Below are 20,924 nucleotides of genomic sequence, written 5' to 3' on the forward strand. Positions count from 1 at the left end.
TGAATTAAATCTTTTACTAGAAGAACTTGAATTTCCAGATATCATTGCCATAACTGAGCACTGGTTAAATTTTGATGAGCCTGTGTTTGTTAAAAATTATACCACAGTGGCCAGATTTAATAGAACAAATTTTTCTATGAGGTACTATGATAATGTCTTTAAATAACGATTTTTCCGAGGTACCTAGGTACAATGATTTGTTATCTGAAAAAGTATTCGAATTTTCCATTGTCCACCATAATGCTTATGACCTTTACATTATTTGTATTTATGGAACACCTGACTCTGACGTGCAATTATTCTGTCATAATCTACTAAGCTTGCTTGAGTCCCTGCCCTTAAAAAGCAAATTAATTTTGTGTGGTGATCTTAATATTGACTTTCTTAGTGTATGTGCTGCTCAGGAGTTTCTTCAGTCCATTTTTGATTCTTTTGGAATAGTCATGCATGTAGGCTCACCTACAAGAATATCCAATACCAGTTCTAGTACTATAGACTATGTTGTGTCATCTTTTGATCCTAACTCCATCGCCTTCAACGTCTTTAGCTCGGGTCTCTCTGATCTCATGATCAGAGAGATCATGAGATCAGAGAGATCATGAGATCTTATTAAAACTGCTTCATAGCAGTTTTAACCTGTTTTAACTGAATTTTCGATGAAGTCCAAAATCAAAAATACCCCTCGTAAATTATGCCGTATGTTTTCAGAAAAGAATGCTCAAAAGTTCAGCCACTTATGTAAAACAACCAACTGGGATACTAGCTCTTATGATGTCGACACCGAATTTTCTATTTTCGTAAAAACATTAACCAGTCTAGCGTTCAAATCCTTTCCTCTTAGGCCTATAAAAAATAAGCATAATAAATCTTGGACCACTAAAGGTCTACGCATATCTTCTAAAAACATGCGTTCATTATCTCACTTAAAAAAATTCTCAGACAGTCTCTTCTTCCACAATTACGTAAAACTATACAGAAAAATTTATCATAAGACTATAAGAGCCGCTAAGGACCTTTATTATAATAGGAGAATAGTCAATTCTGGTAATGTTGCTAAAGAAACATGGTCTATTGTGAATGAGTTGAGAAACAAAGCTTTTCTTCGTCTAGCAATATCTCTACCTCACCTGAGAACCTTAACGATTACTTTGTAAATGTAGCGAAAAACTTAACTAATACCATATGTCCTCCTCATGATCCACTTTCTTATCTCTCTAATGATATTGTAAACTTACATAGTTTCTTTTTTTCGCCCGTAGTTTTAGAAGAGCTTCGCAGTACAATTAATACCATCAAAAATAAATCCTCTTCTGGGACTACGGGCTAACTTTAAAAATGTTTTCGAATCTGCCAAAAAGCACTCTGAATCACCTAACAACTTTAATAAACATGTCGTTCCAAAATGGTATTTTTCCAAAATGTCTTAAGACGGCAATAATCATTCCTCTGCATAAAGGAGGAGACAAAAATGAAGCTTCTAACTATCGCCCAATTGCACTCCTTCCAACGCTATCTAAGATCATAGAAAGGTTGGTTAAAAGAAGGCTGGTATCTTTTCTGTTTAAGTACAAAATACTTACTGAATATCAATTTGGATTTCTAAGCAACAAGTTCACAAATGACGCTATGTTTTCTAACCTTAATAAAGTTTACTCCAGCCTAAACAACCATCATTCTACAGCAATCATTCTACAACAATTTTCTGTGATTTTTCTAAGGCGTTCGATTGTGTAAATCATAAGATCTTAATTAATAAACTGCAGCACTATGGGTTCAGGGGATCATCTCTCGAATGGTTTAAGTCGTATCTGAGCAACAGAAGTCAACTTGTGAGGGTGGATACCACGTTGTCTTCTAGCAAGCCAATAGAATGTGGAGTACCACAAGGCTCAGTACTAGGCCCTATTTTGTTTCTTTTTATTAACGACATTGCTAACATAAACATCAGTGGCAAAATATGTCTTTGCGGACGACACTAGCTTCACTTGGAGCAACAAGGACATCACGGCACTTCATAGGATTATATCAAATGACTTAATCGCCATTAAATCTTGGTGCGATTCGAACCTCCTGAGTCTCAACATTTCTAAAACTAAAGCTTTGTCGTATAAAAACTCGTTGCAGTCTTTTGTACTTAACAACACCACCATTGACGTCGTCAAATCTGTAAAATTCTTAGGGCTTGTTGTGGACAATTCTCTGAAATGGGACATACATATCGAAGCTTTGTCGAAAAAATTGAGCTCTGCCTGTTTTGCATTAAGGTCTGTTTCTAAGGAGCTTCACTTGTCAGTGGCTAGAACTGTTTATTATGCACTTTTTGAGTTGCACCTCAGGTATGCCCTTCCATTCTGGGGTACGTGTTGTGCGACTCAATTTGATCGCATTTTCAGGCTCCACAAGAGAGCTGTTCGATATTCACTGGGACTAAACAGCAGAACTCATTGCCGGGACTTTTTTAAAAAATTAAAAATATTTACTCTTCCTTATTTATATTTGAATCCGTTTGCCTAATACGTAAACATGTATCAGCTTCTCAAGAAAGGCCATCTCACACTTATCCACTCAGGAACGCGGAGCAAGATCTTTATCTACCTACCCCACGCTCAGAGTTAGTTAAAAGTTCAATATCATACAACTCGAAAAAAATGCACAATTACCTGTCATTTGAAATCAAATCCATAACATTATTTTTTTCATTTCGCAAAGCATTGAACTCTTATTTACTAGACAAGGCTTTCTACGCCGTAAATGAATTGTATTTTGAAAATCGAGTTTGATCTTGTAAACACTGGTCTAATGTTTGCTATTGCTATATTTACTAATGACATCGAAATTAATTTATTTAGAGGTCATTGATATTTTACTATAAACTAGCTAAATATTTTTGAATATTATTTTTATTTTTTTGTTCTTTGACATTATAAACATTTATAAATGTTTATTTTAACAATAAGACTGACAATATTATTTGTATAATGTTTTGTATTATCTTTTGTTTGTTTGTTTGTGTACCTTGTTTTTTTACTTTGTTTGTTAGTTTACCTTTGTCTACAAATTGAAAAATTTTTTGACAATAAAGGCATTTATTTATTTATTTTATTTATTTATACGATTGATGAGTTACTGAAAGAAAATATGTTTACAGAATCGCACTGCAGGCTGCACAGGCTAGTATACTCCCATCTCCCATTCAGGAACTATGACGATTGTGTCAGTTTATTTTTATTTGGAAAAGACATGGCGGAACAAATATTTAGATGTGTTAGGTATTTAGAGTGAGAGTGAGTATTTACAGTTTTTAGTTAATTATTTAGAGTTACAACTTTCTAATTTACTTCGGTAGGAAATTTCTTCGTTGAATTTACGACCTTGACGAACGACGCCGATATGTATTATCAATAACTCTTTCATCAACACCAGGGGAGTATTGGCTGAATTCAATACCGTCATACATTTATTTCTTGTTCATTGGAATATTGAATATGAGGCAATCGTCATCTTTCCTGAATTAGATTATATTCTTGCTGGTCCGACTGTGCATTAGTGATGTATTTGCGTAATGCGATTTGGCAACGGCATTTTTTGTAGCGATGTGTCGCGCTCTTTAGCAATCAAGAAACCGGTTATCGAAGAAGTAACTTTGCTGGTCACCCGAAATTTATAGGCTGCTAGCTGATATGTGTCGAGTGCTCGTGACCACTACTTTCGCTATTCTCATGGATCGCGATTTTTAGTAGGTATTATAAACAACGGTTTGGTCGCTCTGTATACTATTTTAGTGCGAATGTGTCTATAGTTTTTACTTTTTTTTTGCTTGGGCTACTAAATATATTATACATTATAATAAAGAGTCGATACAAATAATAAAGGAAAATAAGAAATGCCCATTTCTTTCTAATAATAAAAGAGATTCTGTATCTTATACACAAATTTGAGTCCAATATTCTTAAAATAAGTTGCGGATAAAAAAATAATTCAAGTAGGATTAAAAAGACTTTACCAACCCAGAGACCAGCCATACCACGTGACGTTTCACAGACCGGTGTTTTGCATCTGATAACCTCCGTTACAAATTCGTGGTATTTTTTTGACACGTCATGCGTCACGTGGAACCGGCGTCACAAATTACCTATAACAGATGCGAAAGAACACCGAATTACGCGTTCAGGTTTCTGTGACCTTCAGAAAGAGTTCATAGACAATCCGCATCAATGTATAGTTTGGGTTATTATTTATTTGGGTGAAAATAATCTGCACCAATATGTTATCGAGGCATACAAAAAGGTCCACAGACTTCGAGACATACGAAAAAATCAAGTCCATTTAGCGTGTGTCGCAATTTTCACACCTTAAAAAATTAGTTTTTATAGCTATAGCAACTGCAGCGACTATGAAAAAAGCTGTGTGATTTTCATAGAAAATAAGGGCACCTGTAATTCATTTGAGAATGTTATAAATCGCTAAAAGAGGTTTCAAATCTCTTGGATTTCTATTAATATTAAATAAATTTTATTAAAAATTGAACTAAAATTGTTAGTATCATTAAAAACAATTCAAATTCAAAAATTGTATCAGTCAAATTCCCTCATTTAAGGTGAATATTAAAGTAAATATAAATACAGCTCATTCTAAGCCCTACTTATCTTTAAGAAAAATTTAAATCATTGTTGCAATTGGACCTTAATGCCATTTCGAATGAACAATAGTATTAATAATGTACATTATAATAATAATAAATTTTATATCATAGTGTGTATTAAAACTACTAAAACACTTTTAAATTGGTATTATATTAACAAGTTCTGTTTTTTAATCCAAAAAAAGGTACCAATTTTCTCAATCAAAATATTTGTGGTCCTGAAAAGGACCTTCGTTTAATGGGTAAACGGTAAAAAAACAGGATAATGAAATTTAAAAAATTACAAAAATTGTTCAAAAGTGCCTCCCTCTTGCATTAAACAATAACCCAAACGATCATAAAATCCCCTCCTCACATTGGATAACATATCAGGGGTGACAGTGTCAAAGGCATTAAATATTTTCTGCCTTAACTGCTCCAAGTTTTGAATTTCTTCATGGCCGTAAATTTTAGATTTTATGTACCCCCATAAAAAGAAATAATTCATCGAGAAGTCAGGTGAAATTAAACGTCAGTCTAAACAAAACTGTCATTTTTGAAAACTTGTCAAAATTTGGACACACGCTATATGGACTTAATTTTCCTATGTCTCGAAGTCTGTGGACTTTTCTGTATAATCTCACAGTAATTTAATAGATTGCTCGTCATATTATATCAGCTCGTAGGAGATTAGGAAAAAAAAAAGATATTTATAGTATAAAAAATTAATTTATTTAACAAAATTTAATTAAAGATGTGACAAAATAGTTACATTTCTATTGGTTCTATCGGACTTTTTTCGACTATATAAATCTTTATTTTTTGTAAACTTTAATGCATAAAATATTTTCGATCTAATAAATAATTTAATGATGTAAATAAGAGGAAATTTCTCACATGGGTGGTCAAATTCTATAGTTTTCATTATATCAAACAGCCTCTGAATGTTTTCTTCTGTGCAAAACTCTTCAAAATTTAATATAAATAATTTTTCCAGCCTGTAAATAAAATGAACAAATTTTTCCACTTTCATGATCAAAGGCTTTTAAATGGGTAAATAATTTCGAGTTATCCAGAGATTCGGATTCTTTTGCAAATTTTAGACAAATATCACATTGATGTATTTGAAGACCCTTTTTAATGATGTAGTCAAACATAATTAAAGGCATTTTGAGTTGAAAACATTTCTCAGAGGCTGTTTGATATAATGAAAACTATAAAATTTGACCACCCATGTGAGAAATTTCCTCTTATTTATATCATTAAATGGTTTATTAGATTGAAAATATTTGATGTATTAAAGTTTACAAATAAAGATTTATATAGTCGAAAAAAGTCCGATAGAACCAATAGAAAGGTAACTATTTTGTCACATTTTTAATTAAATTTTGTTAAATAAATTAATTTTTTATACAATAAATATCTTTTTCTTCCTTATAAATAAACACATTTGCATCCCATTTTAAATAAGATATACAAATTACCAAAACTTAGAAATAACAGTTCAAAAGTTCAACAACAAAAATCCTACACGCGTTTTTAAAAAGAAACATATAACCACGCACTATGTCATTCCAGCAAGCGAATACGACACAGGTACGACATAGGTTTCCGGACTAAACGACTGGTGTATTTACACCACTCAATAGGTGTGTCGGGTTTGCCGAGCGGTTTCCGATGCAGTCGCTTTCTTTCGCATCTGTTATAGGTAATTTGTGCCGGGGTTCCCATCTCAATACTGTACATATTTTACTATAGTTAAGCTGCAGGTTATTAATATATTTTTTGTAAATTTTTGTAGTGATTAATAAATATTATGATTATATTGCAGCGTAATAATTAAATGACCTGCTACTTTCCTATATCATAAAGTATAACGATCTACTCTTCTTTGAAGGCCGATTTACTCATTCGGCTGGTTTATCGAGGGCGGAAAATTGTTTAATGGAAAATGTATTGGCGAGTTTCTCCGATAGATTCAACCTGCTTCTCCCATGTCCCCTGGGTTCAGGGTCAAAGTAGAGTCCCAACCATTTTGCGGGCTCTGTTAAATCTAACTACTTCTAAATATTATCAAGCGACGAAAACTTGAATACCTTGGCCATATAACCAGAGGACCTCGATATGAATTTCTCCGACTAATCCTTAACAGAAAAATCGAAGGAAAGAAGTGGTGGATTGGCGCAAGAGCGCTAGGGGTTTCGTGGTTGAGGAACTTGCGGCAATGGACAGGCTTGAGCATGGATGAATTACTCCATGTAGCGCAAGATCGAGAACGATACAAAGATATTATTAACATGTCGTCAACGTTCACTAGGAACATGACACTTGAAGAAGTTTAATCTAATTTTAGTGTTTTGAAGATATTTAAGGGTATTGGAAATATACCATGCGTTAACAATCAATTATGTGTCGCCAGCCATTTTTCTTAACGCGCCCAACGATGTATTTTGTTTGTTGTATCATCTGCAGTAGATGATACCAGAGAAAATTTGAATCTGTCTTATAATTTGGAAAGTCATTATTTTAAATTAGAAATAGGCTGGGTCCCAGGACTGATCACGATTTTTTCTTCTGATATATTGATACCCTGTATGATTTTATTAAGGACGTTCTTCCCGAATCCATACTTTTCGAACTTTGCAATGGGAATGTCGTGCGACACAGTCGAACGCTTTACTAAGGTCATAGAAAGCAGTGGCGGCTCGTGACCCGTGTGACTGGGTAGGCGACAGAATTTTAGTTGCGTCTATATATATATATACCGAGTCAGAGCCCACTGAGCGTAACAGTTAGATTTCCGCCACTAGAGTAGTAGGAACAAAGAACTTGAAGGAATTGGACCGTTGACTCTGTTCATACTATCTTTACATTTATTAATTCTGATGCTTTCATATGCATCTAATTGCCTGTAATTTGAGACTTGTTTAATTAATTTTAAATTATTAAGATCTATACAATGTTCTTTATCAACAATATGTTCGGCAACACAAGATTTATCCGGTCTACCATATCTTATCTGAGCTAAATGTTCTTTAAATCTAGTTAATATTGATCTTCTAGTTTGCCCAACATATTTCTGATTACAATCTTTACAAGACATTTCATAAATACCCGACCTTTCCAGTGGAGGTGTTTTATCTTTTGGATTACCTAATAATTGTTGTAATTAAATTTGTTGTAATCTTTTTAGATTGAAAGTAAGGCAAGTGGCGATAAACGTTTATTTTTCATGGAATCTCTACTCTACATTTTAATGCATTTCAAACATGAAAAATGTCTCTCAACCCAAGTACTTGTAAATGGTGTAGTAACAAACAAAACAAACAATTTGAAAGCCTCTGGAAATATATTTCCAGGATTATTCTCCTTAAATTATTTTATGCTCGAAATTATCATATCTATTATTGATACCTGCAATTTATTCATTAATTTATGTTGGTCAATAACATTTTTTCTTTGTTAAATCACATTGTTATAACAAGTTTGTTAAATCAGATGTTAAATGCGTTGGAAATTTTTTTATAGGATTCTTTAAATTTCGGATCCGCAAGAGATAAATAAAAATCATTGAGACATAGGAGTACCTATCTGCAAACCTTATTTCTAAATGTATAACAATGTTATCTAATATTTCATAAAATAAAATTCGCAAAGATATTTGACTTAGCCGCTTTTATTAACATATCGAATTGAAATAGCACAGAAACTTTTCTGTAGTATCTGTTGTATCGTCTTGCACCGAATAAAATAACGCGCTTTTTTATTTCGGATTCTTTTATTTCTCTGGCGTGTTCTGAAATACAACCGGTTATATAATTTTTAATAATCTCGGACAAGCCCGAAAAATGTTTCCAATTTGCTTTAAACGTTTTTTGAATTTTCATATAAAAGGTTTAAATGCTACGTGTAATGAATCATATGAAATATCCCCTTAACGAAATGTAATATATCTCCTTATGAAATATCCGGAATATCCCCTTAACATCCTACAGCCCCTTAACAGCCCACCGAGCCTCCACGACTTCATGCGAAGGCGACAGGAAATTTCGCCTAAGCCCCGCCTTAATATGATACAACTCCGACTTACATCGCGTCGCTACCGCACGATGAGTTAAACAGGGACAGAAGTCTGCCGTACGTCGTGCATCAACTCTGATAGTAGGTGATGTAGAAATCGCCGAACAAAGGCACTCCAACGGTCAAAATTATTTTGTTTTCTGACGCAGCGGCACAATCAGCGGTCAGCGTACGCCAGCGGTAGTGAATATGTTAATATCGTTAATATACAAGACCACAAATATTTAAATAATATTGATTATTAAAACACTTCCGTGTATTAACAATATTTTTATGTATTGGCAACATTAATAGTAAATAATGTAATGTAATAAATCGCGTAAATTCTGCCAAAATCTTAGGGTAGGCGCCGCCTACCCTGACGAGCCGCCACTGGTGGAAAGTAGCATAGATAAGTATGTAGTTGCTTTTCAAAACCCTCGTTAATGTTTTAGGTGAGTTTATTTATAGCTGATGTTTTTTGACTTAACCTCCCCGCGGAAAAGCGGTAAAGTTAAAAAACTTCTTTGCTAATTTTATTTTATGAAATATTAGATAACATTATTATACATTTAGAAATAAGGTTTGCAGATATGTCTCAATTATTTTTATTTATTTTATATTAATTCTACGCTGTGTTTGTCATGATGCGGATCAACCTGCTCTCACTACCGGTTTCGGAGCCCTACTCCATCATCAGGTGAGCTTGGGAGATCCACAAAATGACAACCACAGCGCAGAGATATTAAGTCCCGAACGGGAGATAGCGGCCTGAGTGCAATGGTAGTACTTTCGTACCACCGAGGCGCAACTATCGATAGTAAAGGGTTAGAATTAAATTTCTATATTAGCAGTTAAGTGGCAAGAACCCTTATATAATTTTATTATATACCTCTACTGCAAGAAATTTGTTTTCTATTTTATAATTTGGCTTGCCTGAAAAAAGGCTTTTACCATCCTTTTACTATCGATAGTTGCGCCTCGGTGGTACGAAAGTACTACCATTGCATGCAGGCCGCTATCTCCCGTTCGGGACTTAATATCTAACCGATACTTTCCGACAAGTCGGAATTAACTATCTCTGCGCTGTGGTTGTAATTTTGTGGATCTCCCAAGCTCACCTGATGATGGAGTAGGGCTCCGAAACCGGTAGTGAGAGCAGGTTGATCCGCATTATGACAAACACAGCGTAGAATTAAATTTCTATATTAGCAGTTAAGTGGCAAGAACCCTTATATAATTTTATTATATACCTCTACTGCAAGAAATTTGTTTTCTATTGTAAAAAAGAAGGTGTTTAAGATTTTTATTACGTTCCCAATTTTAATTCGTTCCGTTTCTCCGGTTAAACATGTCTGGGATATGATCGAAGGCTGTCGAATTTAGAACATCTTCCACAGACAGTAGCAGTCCTATCCATGAAGTAGAAGCAGCCTGAAATGGGATACCTAAATAGGACGTCGACCACCTTATCAACAACACACTATTGATCCAGTTAATCAAGTTGTCTCATCCTAATGAGTCAAAACCTAATTGATTGCTAAGTCAGAAGTTGCCATCATGTAGACTAAGAATTATTTATTTAAAAAAAGGTGTTTTATAGGTGTTCTCCTTTTTTTGTCACTCAGTATATGTATAATTTATATGTATGTATTGTATGTAGCAATGAAGAATTGTTCGTATGCACCCTATTCTGTTAAAATAAAATGTTATAAAATTATATCTTACAAATTATTCCTTATATTTTTGTTCTTTTTCATATTTATCAGACTTTCACAGTTTTAAAACAAAAGTTACGAGACTTAGGGTAAAAACATATCGACGAACGACAGTAGAGCGACGAGGCTAGAGGCACAGCGACGAGGTAAGTATCGCGTCGCGACTTGAATTTGATCGTGTATTGTAATGGAGGCAAACATAAAGGCGGATTCTCACGACTGGCGTACTTGACAAGTACGCCAATATTTGCGTACTTGGCAAGTATCCCCACCAGTCTCCACTTTGTACTACATTGGCAAGTGTACTTGGCAAGTACGCCAATATTTGCGTATTTGCCAAGTACCCCTACAATCCTTGGCAAGTAAACAGTATAGTCGCATCGATGGATACTGGTCGTCCCGAAATTGTCGTTGCTAGTGATTCTTTTTTCTTTTTAAGTTCTTTTACTGTACACCGCAATACGATTTCTATGTTCTTTATGTTTCGCCATCCATATGAAGGGCTCATTTTCGTATAAATTCCTAAATTCCAAAACATCATTTGAAGACTACACGGGAAAACCCAGTTTTGTCCATTTTAATTGGAGCCGAGAAAAATGCAATTTAGTGTTTTTAAAGAAATATGTTATTTTCGGTTGAATAATAAGAAAAATGTTTATATTACTACCAATTCTGAATTATTAATATTGCGAATTTTCGCCATATTCTGAAATATTGAAATAAAAATCTAAATAGATAATCTAAAAAAAATAGACAAAATGCAAAACAAAACAGGAGAAAACCAGAGATGTTCAATTAATTAAAGGTTGTATAAAACCTAAATCTAAACTAACTATTATTTTTTTTGTTGAAAATTTATATTTAAGTAGGTTTTTGTTACAATACATAAATTTATAACATATTGATAACGAAAAAAATATTCCATATATAGGTACATAAATTAATTACGTATGTGTATACCTTTAAGATTGTTACATAAGGATAATATTTTTCTATCGATCGTGTCAGATGATGTTTTTGAGAGATTTGTTGATTCATCTATGTTTTTCGGTCAGTCGAGATTATTGTTGTTTATTGTAAGCTTCGGCAAGTTTCGAGCGGAATAAATTTGTTTGTGTTTTTGATTTTCGACGTTTATTTTCTGTAATATTCCTTGTTTTAATAATATAGTACTAATTGCAAGATGCATGCTTGTCGCCCATGCGTAAGTACATCTCTGGTTTTTGCCATTTACGCGTGGACTACTCTGATTTTTCCTTTGTACGGCAAAATAACCAAGCTGTAATATCTCTGGGACTAAGCGTATTATTGCTTTCTTTTTTCGAATGACGTTAACATCTGTCTATAAAGTTGTATCTTAATTTCTATGAAAATGTGACATATCTGGTTTTTCCCGTGTAGTCTTCATTTGCCCACTCCATTTATTGCTGTGAAAACGATTTAGGTATGCCGCCAATATTGAAGTTATTAATGTAAATTTGATATTACATAAACTATTATTGTTTTAACGTTTTAAATTATCCGCAATTAACTCGAAAAACAGTACGATCCGGAAATAAACCGGACATACGCTATAACAGTAACATTATTTGCGCAGTCGTTTTTTTGCGCCTCGGCAAGTGTAAACAAGGCTGGCCCAGGCTGGCCAAGTATACTTGGCAAGTGTACGATTAATCGTTTGACTCGGGCTATATTTACCGACAGAGAGTGGGGACGCGACAAGTGACCAAGGAACCCGTTCTCACTACATGGCAAGTATATTCCAATAATGGCGGATTCTCACGACTGGCGTACTTGACAAACATTTGATATTGGAATATACTTGCCATGTCGTGAGAACGGGTTCCTTGGTCACTTGTCGCGTCCCCACTCTCTGTCGGTAAATATAGCCCGAGTCAAACGATTAATCGTACACTTGCCAAGTATACTTGGCCAGCCTTGTTTACACTGGCCGAGGCGCAAAAAAACGACTACGCAAATAACGTTACTGTTATAGCATATGTCCGATTTATTTCCGGATCGTAGTGTTTTTCGAGTTAATTGCGGATAATTTAAAACGTTAAAACAATAATAGATTATGTAATATCAAATTTACATTAATAACTTCAATATTAGCGACATACCTAAATCGTTTTCACAGCAATAAATGGAGTGGAGAAATGAAGACTACACGGGAAAACCAGATATGTCACATTTTCATAGAAATTAAGATAGCGATACAACTTTATAGACAAATGTTAACGTCATTCGAAAAAAGAAAGCAATAATACGCTTAGTCCCAGAGATATTACAGCTTGGTTATTTTGCCGTACAAAGGAAAAATCAGAGTAGTCCACGCGTAAATGGCAAAAACCAGAGATGTACTTACGCATGGGCGACAAGCATGCATCTTGCAATTAGTACTATATTATTAAAACAAGGAATATTACAGAAAATAAACGTCGAAAATCAAAAACACAAACAAATTTATTCCGCTCGAAACTTGCCGAAGCTTACAATAAACAACAATAATCTCGACTGACCGAAAAACATAGATGAATCAACAAATCTCTCAAAAACATCATCTGACACGATCGATAGAAAAATATTATCCTTATGTAACAATCTTAAAGTTATACACATACGTAATTAATTATCAATATGTTATAAATTTATCTATTGTAATAAAAACCTACTTAAATATTAATTTTCAACAAAAAAAATATGTAGTTTAGATTTAAGTTTTATACAACCTTTAATTAATTGAACATCTCTGGTTTTCCCCTGTTTTGTTTTGCATTTTGACTATTTTTTTCTAGATTATCTATTTAGATTTTTATTTCAATATTTCAGAATATGGCGATAATTCGCAATATTAATAATTCAGAATTGGTAGTAATATAAATATTTTTCTAATTATTCAACCGAAAATAACATATTTCTTTAAAAAACACTAAATTTCATTTTTCTCGGCTCCAATTAAAATGGACAAAACTGGGTTTTCCCGTGTAGTCTTCAAATGATGTTTTGTTTTGGAATTTAGGGATTTATATGAAAATGAGTCCTTCATATGGATGGCCAAACATAAAGAACATAGAAATCGTATTGCAGTGTACAGTAAAAGAACTTAAAAAGAAAAAAGAATCACTAGCAACGACAATTTCGGGACAACCAGTATCCATCGATGCGACTATACTGTTTACTTGCCAAGGATTGTAGGGGTACTTGGCAAATACGCAAATATTGGCGTACTTGCCAAGTACACTTGCCAATGTAGTACAAAGTGGGGATTGGTGGGGATACTTGCCAAGTACGCAAATATTGGCGTACTTGTCAAGTACGCCAGTCGTGAGAATCCGCCTTAACAAATATTTGTCAAGTACGCCAGTCGTGAGAATCCGCCTTCAAGCGACGAGACAAGCGAGGAGATGCGCGTCGAGATAAAAATAAGATTTCTTGTCGCGTTGACGCTGGAATGCGTGTGGCCTTTTTTCAGTTGACTGGTATCATTAAGTAGGAGTACTGCTGGTATAGAGACAACATTTATCATTCGCAATGGCTGAGAATAATATATAGGTAACATCCGTATTCAACAGGCGTGCGTTATGGAATGCATCTCATCCAGACCACAGAAACCGCTATGCATTAGACGAACTTTGGGTAGAAGTGGCTAGAGAATGTGGAATAACAGGTAAGTAAATTTAAAGGATGAGTTAGACAGAGACAGAAGACTGCCGTACGTCGTGCATTGACTTTGATAGTAGGCAATGTAGAAATCGCCGAACTAGCAGTCTGCAGTACTCCAACGGTCAAACTTATTTTGTTTTCTAACGCAACGGCACACTCGTACGTATACTCGTGCGCGTACAACAGCGGTATAGGGAATATTTTAATATACAAGACCACAAATATTAAAATAATATTGATTATTACAAGACACTTCCGTGTATTAACAATATTTTTATGTATTGACAACATTAATAGTAAATAATGTAATGTACCTAATAAACCGCTTAAATTCTGCCAAAATTTTAGGGTAGGCGCCCGCGCCGCCTACATTGCCTACCCTGACGAGCCGCCACTTTGTACAAGGCGAGCCAACAATAGAGTAAAGTTTATTATGTAATTTATATCGAAACTATGAAATATGACATACTAATTAAACGTTGATGTCAATCCCCATTTCTTCAGATATTTTTGTAAAGACATCATGCGCACTATTTCTATTTTTTTATTTTTGTCGCTACGATTACATAAATATGGACATGTATTTCTTCACAAATATGTGTGTGATATCTATTTTTATAACTACTGGCGTTTGCTAGATGTACAGGGTGTCCCATTTTTGTGTGTTTTATGGAGTTTCTGGTTTATGAGTAGAGATATAAAGATGCCGTTTTCACATCATTGTTCTACTTATTATGAAACTAAATATGCTACACACAGATTTATCCTAGCTTTCTTAGTTCAAATTTATTTTTTATTTCTTTCTTTTATACTTTTTTTTTAATTAGTAGAATTTTTTACATTTTTCGATAACCTTTGTATCTCGATTATCTTATAACTTATCGAAAAGGTGAAAAGGGTAAAATATGTGTTTTAATTTTATAAAAGGAGTTTCCGTCGACCGCATAGTAAATACCCGGTATAATACCGGGAATAGGAATATACCAATATATATTAGGAATATTGTAGATATATTCCTGATATTACTGGTATTATACCGGGTATTTACTATGCGGTCTTTGGAAATACCTTTTATAAAACACAGATTTTACCCTTTTCACCTTTTCGATAAGTTATAAAATTAGACTGTTCATCTCAATGTACAGGTATATACCGGATACCCTGATTTTGTTTTATTCTATCCATTGAGTAGTTACCCACAGCCCGTGTCTCGTTTTTTAGGTAGAATGCAGTAACGAAACTAGTTCATCTTTCTAGAAACTTCTCATCTTTGTTGGGAACTGTCTATTTCGAAAATGACTCAAACTTATGTTCTTTTTTTTAAACAGGGTACTCTATATATTATTTTTTTAAATTTTATTTGCTTTGTTATGAGCTTTCTAAAATTATAATATACTCTATACTTATTTATTTAGGTACTGCTAAACGGCTCTTATTTTATTTAACTTAATTTTACCAGATAATTTGCGTTGCATCGTGATATTTTCATAAACTACACGGAAACTGCACTTGTGCTGCTTTTAAATAACATGCTCTCGATCAGAGTTATATTATAACTATAAATACATAAAAATTAGCGTGGAATAGCGAATAACCAACATTTTACGTCTAATAAATTAGTTGATTGTTTTGATTACCTAATTTAAACCGGCCGACTATGTAACAAAGTTAAATAATACATTTTTACCCCGTTTATGAAAATAAGTATTTTAGAAAGCCCGTAACAAGGAAAGTAAAATAATATACAAAATATCGCATTCAAAAAACATATGTTTTAGTTATATTTAAAAAAGACAAACTAGTTACGTCACTGTATTCTACGTGAAAAACTGTCCGGGAAACCGTTTTCACCTTTTCGATAAGTTATAACATAACCGAGATACAAAGGGGATCGAAAATGCAATAATTTCAGATTCGCCGTGTATTTTAGGAAGTAAGAGAGCTAGGACATATCTGTATGTAGCATCTTTAGTTTCATAAAAAAGTAACATCGTAATGTGAAAACCGCATCTTTGTATCTCGACTCATAAACGAGAAACCATCCAAAACACACGAAAATGGGACACCCTGTACAGCCGTTCTGCCAAATCAAGAAATCAACTACGAATGAAATCCAAGATCGATTTATATATTTTAATATTTTTTTTGTGTTCGTGATATAATTCCTTTGCTACTTCGTCCAAAAACCGACAGTACGGCGAAGGAGCGTTTTGACGAACTAAACGGACGAAGGAGCATAGGGACCACAGTCGCATAAAACCAGCAATTTCCCATAGTAAATATAAGATTTTTGGACGAAGGGACGAGACGAAGGAACGAAGTGACAGCGCTTTCAGATGGAGCGGAGCGTCCGCGACTTCGAGCAAGTACCATGGGTTTAAAGTATGCTCCGTCCGACGGAGTTCGTCCGACGGCTATCTTGAAAAAACACAATGGACGGTCCGTCGCGGACGATCCGCTCCATCTGAAAGCGCTGTGAAGTGGTGAAGTGTGAGTATGGGGCTTTACGGTGGAAACAAGCGCCGACAAGTTTTTTCTGTGTGCAGATGTGTTCAACAGCGCATTTAATTATTGGCGCTTACTTTTTACGTTCATTGTGTACTATTGAGACGACTTTTAGGCGCTTATAAACCAGCTTTCTTGTGTCCGTACCCTTAGCCAGGTTCTAAAAGGAAATGTATCTGCACCATACAGGTTGAGTCTTAAATAAGTGCAAATATTTCTATGGGTAGTATCTTTCGACCCTAAAAACATGCCTCATGCCTATGAGGTTTTTACGCGAAAAAAAAAAATTGTTAAATTTTTAATTTTTTAAAAAAAAATTGGATTTTTTTTAAATTTTTAGTTAAAAAACATAATATCTTCATAATATAACATCATTTACAAGAAAGAAAACCCAGAAGATCAAGTGGTTCTCAAAATTTAAGCGAATATATATTTTTTGAAATTTAATAATAATAATATAATAGCTCCCGTATATAGCGTTTAACGCCTTGGGAGTAGCAAGGTACAGCTTGCAATACTAGAGCCGTCCGGTATACAAGGAATGTAATGTGGCTAGCACTACGCTTCAACCGCCTATTATTACCTCAGGATTGTGAAACCCAAGTACTCATTTTAAGGCTGAGTCGACCTAGGTACCCAAACTATTTTTATTTTAATAGAAATAGTCGGCTGATGAAATGCCGGGTGTAGGAATCGAACCCACAACCTTCAGATTGGTAGACGAGAGCCTGTACCTCTACGCCACCGGGCACCGTGTTTTTTGAAATTTTCAAAGTAAAATATCTCGGTTATTTTGAAACTTATTTGAAAAATGGTAAAGAGAAAATATGTTTCTTTTATCGAGATCTACCGAACCTGAAAATAGTTGCACTTATTTAAGACTCACATTGTATAAAAAGTATTTGTTTATAATAAATGTATTTAATATGTCGACTACTTTAAATAATAATCAGCATTAATTAAACATACATTCATTGATTCACATACGTCGCTCTCTGTCTTCTTCATATCATTGCCCGATACATTTAAAATGCTAATGTGGAACATATCCGTGACGTAGCAGCCAGCTACGCTCCTATTGATCAAAGTTACCAGACAACCGTCTTAAATTAATAACTGTTGTCCAGATTAGCCTGAGCGCTTGCATATAGACCGACAAAATCGGAGCCACACGTTCCAGCAATTGTATTTAATTCTATTATATTTGCCGGCCTAGGCACCCTGATTTCAGGTCCAATCCGGTGGATCCATCATGTCTCAAACGTATCGGTCCTTGAAAAAGCTAACTGCGAGAGTATTGAAGTCATGGTTGCAAAATCCCGCTTAAGATGGGCTGGACACGTATGCAGAATGCAAGATAACCGCATACCAAAATCTCTGTTTTACAGTGAGCTTGTAGACGGTAAAAGGAGGCCGGGTGGACAACTCAAAAGGTACAAGGACATTTTCCACGAAAACTTAAAGGGGATTAACATGCAGAATCATTGGGAAGAAGCAGTTCACAATAGAACTCAATGGAGAAGAATTGTAAACTCAGTTAACAGCGACAACCAAAAAGTAAAGAGGCAACAAAACAATGAGATTTTTGAATGTCCGGAGTGCGGTAGGCAAATAACATCACGTATCGGTCTTTTCAGTCACAGAAAAGTTCATGAAAGAAAATGCCTTGTATGACCATCTTTTGATGCGTGTCGAATACTCGTCAGCGAGTAATGGCAGTATGTATGTATGGGTGGTTTGCACCGATGAATTTAAGGGAGTCTTAAGTTAAATGGAGCTTTGAATATGACAAGCAAATTTAAAAAGTCACAAATGAAGTCACGTTCAAAGCTACACTTAATTTAAAACTCCTTTAAATTTGTCAGTACAAACCACCATTAATCACTTTAAACATTTACAGGTAATTTACCTTTGAGTTTTTTTCTTTAAATAATTTATAAACTAGTAAATATTATCAAATAAATTAATATCCGAATAACAATAGTATTTTCTCCAATTTATATATTTATATTTTCTATGTTATGACATAAAAATGACATGAAACACCAGTGGCGGCTTAACCATAAGGTCAAATGGTCAATGCCCCCCCCCCATAGCCCCCCCCCCATTAGAAAAGACCTATTTAAATTTTTAAATTATACTTTTTGTAAATCACTTTTTTTCATCCTAAGATATTAAAAACTATTCCCAAAAAATCTTCAGTTTGTCAAATTTTCGCTTGAAAACGTTTTATTTTACCCATTTTCTCTACTGCCGGTCAAAATTCCATTTTGTCCTTCGTTCCCGCTATGTATTGCACGTTAAACTGCAAATGCCGCGGCTCGTGACGCCAACAAGGTAAGGTATACTACGTATAGAAAATATAATGAGTTAAGGTGCGATAGATATAGTTTATATTGGCCATTGACCGCGTCGTTCATAAAAGGATATCAGTCATATCGTTGGAAAAATTTCGAAGTTTGGGCAATTTGGGTGTTTATAAAAACTCAAATTATAAAACAACCTAGGTTTTTGTATCGTTTATAGCTTGATTTTCATGCGTCCGTTATCCGACGATACGATATTAATTTTATTGGTTTTGAAGACTTCGATTGGTTAACCGTTTAAAGATCAAATGATAACCAATCAGTCTTTCAATTCAACCAATAAAATTAATATCGTATTATCGTATCGTCGGACAACGGATGCATGAAAATCAAGCTTATCGCGTATAATGTTTGATTTAGTCAATTCAAAGCAATATTTAAATTTTTAATATCGAACGAAATCCCATCTAGTTCTAGTTGTCGCCGAGTGTTTGAGGTGTAGCGCGAAATTTGTGTAGGTAATAATTCATAATTTTCTGGTTATGGATAAATGATGAACTGTGGTTGACTGATTCTGGAATAAATATTTTAAAATAGACAACATGGTGTTTAGTTCGTGAAACCGTGCGGTTAAAAGAAAACAATTGCTTAAATTTTGAAAAACGTTTAGAGAAAGAACGCCGGGTTGACTTAAAATATAAAAAAATATGAAATAAAACTTTTAGAATTGTGTATGTGTATACAGAGAAGACCAGGCTACTAGTAACATAGCAAGTTGCCGGACGAATTTACGATTACCCGTTTTGCGTTCGTACTCGAGAGTCACTGCCGGCTAGTCGGCTGGTCAGGCAGTACGCAGTGGCTGTTGTGCTTGGACGGGTCGGTCGTGACAGACTAGGAATATGACGCGAGGAGTGCCGTGTATTTATTATTTTCATTTTAAGTGTTTACCTTCACTTAAGGTAACATTTATAAATATTTATTCTTTGAGTGTGTTTACAAACCAAAACTAAAAATAAATAAATTCCCTAAACCCAAAAAAAAACTATAATATTACTTTAAATAAAAAACAGTTATAACAAGTGTTCAAAAAGACCACCTTCTTGTGCTAGACAGAGGCGGTCGTAAAATCCCCGTCTGACATAACATATTAGGGCTAATAGTTTGGAAAGCTTCTCGTATTTTGACTTGAAACTCATCCAGATTATTAGCCCTATTATGACCATGCACTTTGGATTTTACATAACCCCACAAAAAGAAATCATTGGGAGAAAGATCTGGTGATCTAGCGGGCCACAAAATAGTTCCATATCCACTACTTAAACGGTTGGGAAAAATATTGTTCAAATATTCTTAAACAATACGGGCATTGTGGGCAGGGCAACCACCTCAGCAATTTGATTACTTGAAAACGTGGGATTTTAATCCGCGGTAGCACAAACGAACACTTGCTTTAACTCCTGTTCTTCATTAATCAACACATTAGGCTTTTTGTGTTTTTGTGGGGACACGCACCCATGTGTTTCAAAATTATTAATAACTCTTGATATAGTAGATAAAGATGGAATTGGCCTGTTTACAAAAGTTTGTGGAAAAATTGTTTGTATATCCCGATAAGACAATTTGGAAATACAATTTTACAATTTGAATTTTCTCACGAACTTCATAAACATCCATTATTTTACTTAATAAATAAATTTTACACGAGAACTGTCGTGAGAATCTACGTATTCGTTTTGGCTATTACCAAACCAAACCAAAACACGAATAAATACAAATTCTGAAACATTCTTATCACATATCGACCTATTTTTATTTTATCGCATTTTTTCGCCTGCTTTTTATCTGGCGGACGGGTATACGCTAATTCGTCCGGTTCTGCCTATGTTACTACTACGGTGGTCCGGTCTGTATATGCATTTATATTTTTGTGATATTATTAAGTGTTTTTTAAATCCTACCTTGGAAAATTTGTGTAAAGAACATTGACTGGATTTTTAGTGAAATGGCACTAGACCATCTGTTTAAAAATGTAAGAGTAGGTTTCAT

Source organism: Sitophilus oryzae, unplaced genomic scaffold (genome assembly GCF_002938485.1).
Source record: "Sitophilus oryzae breed Bouriz unplaced genomic scaffold, Soryzae_2.0 scaffold_1582_pilon_pilon, whole genome shotgun sequence".
Taxonomy (NCBI): Eukaryota; Metazoa; Arthropoda; class Insecta; order Coleoptera; family Curculionidae; genus Sitophilus; species Sitophilus oryzae.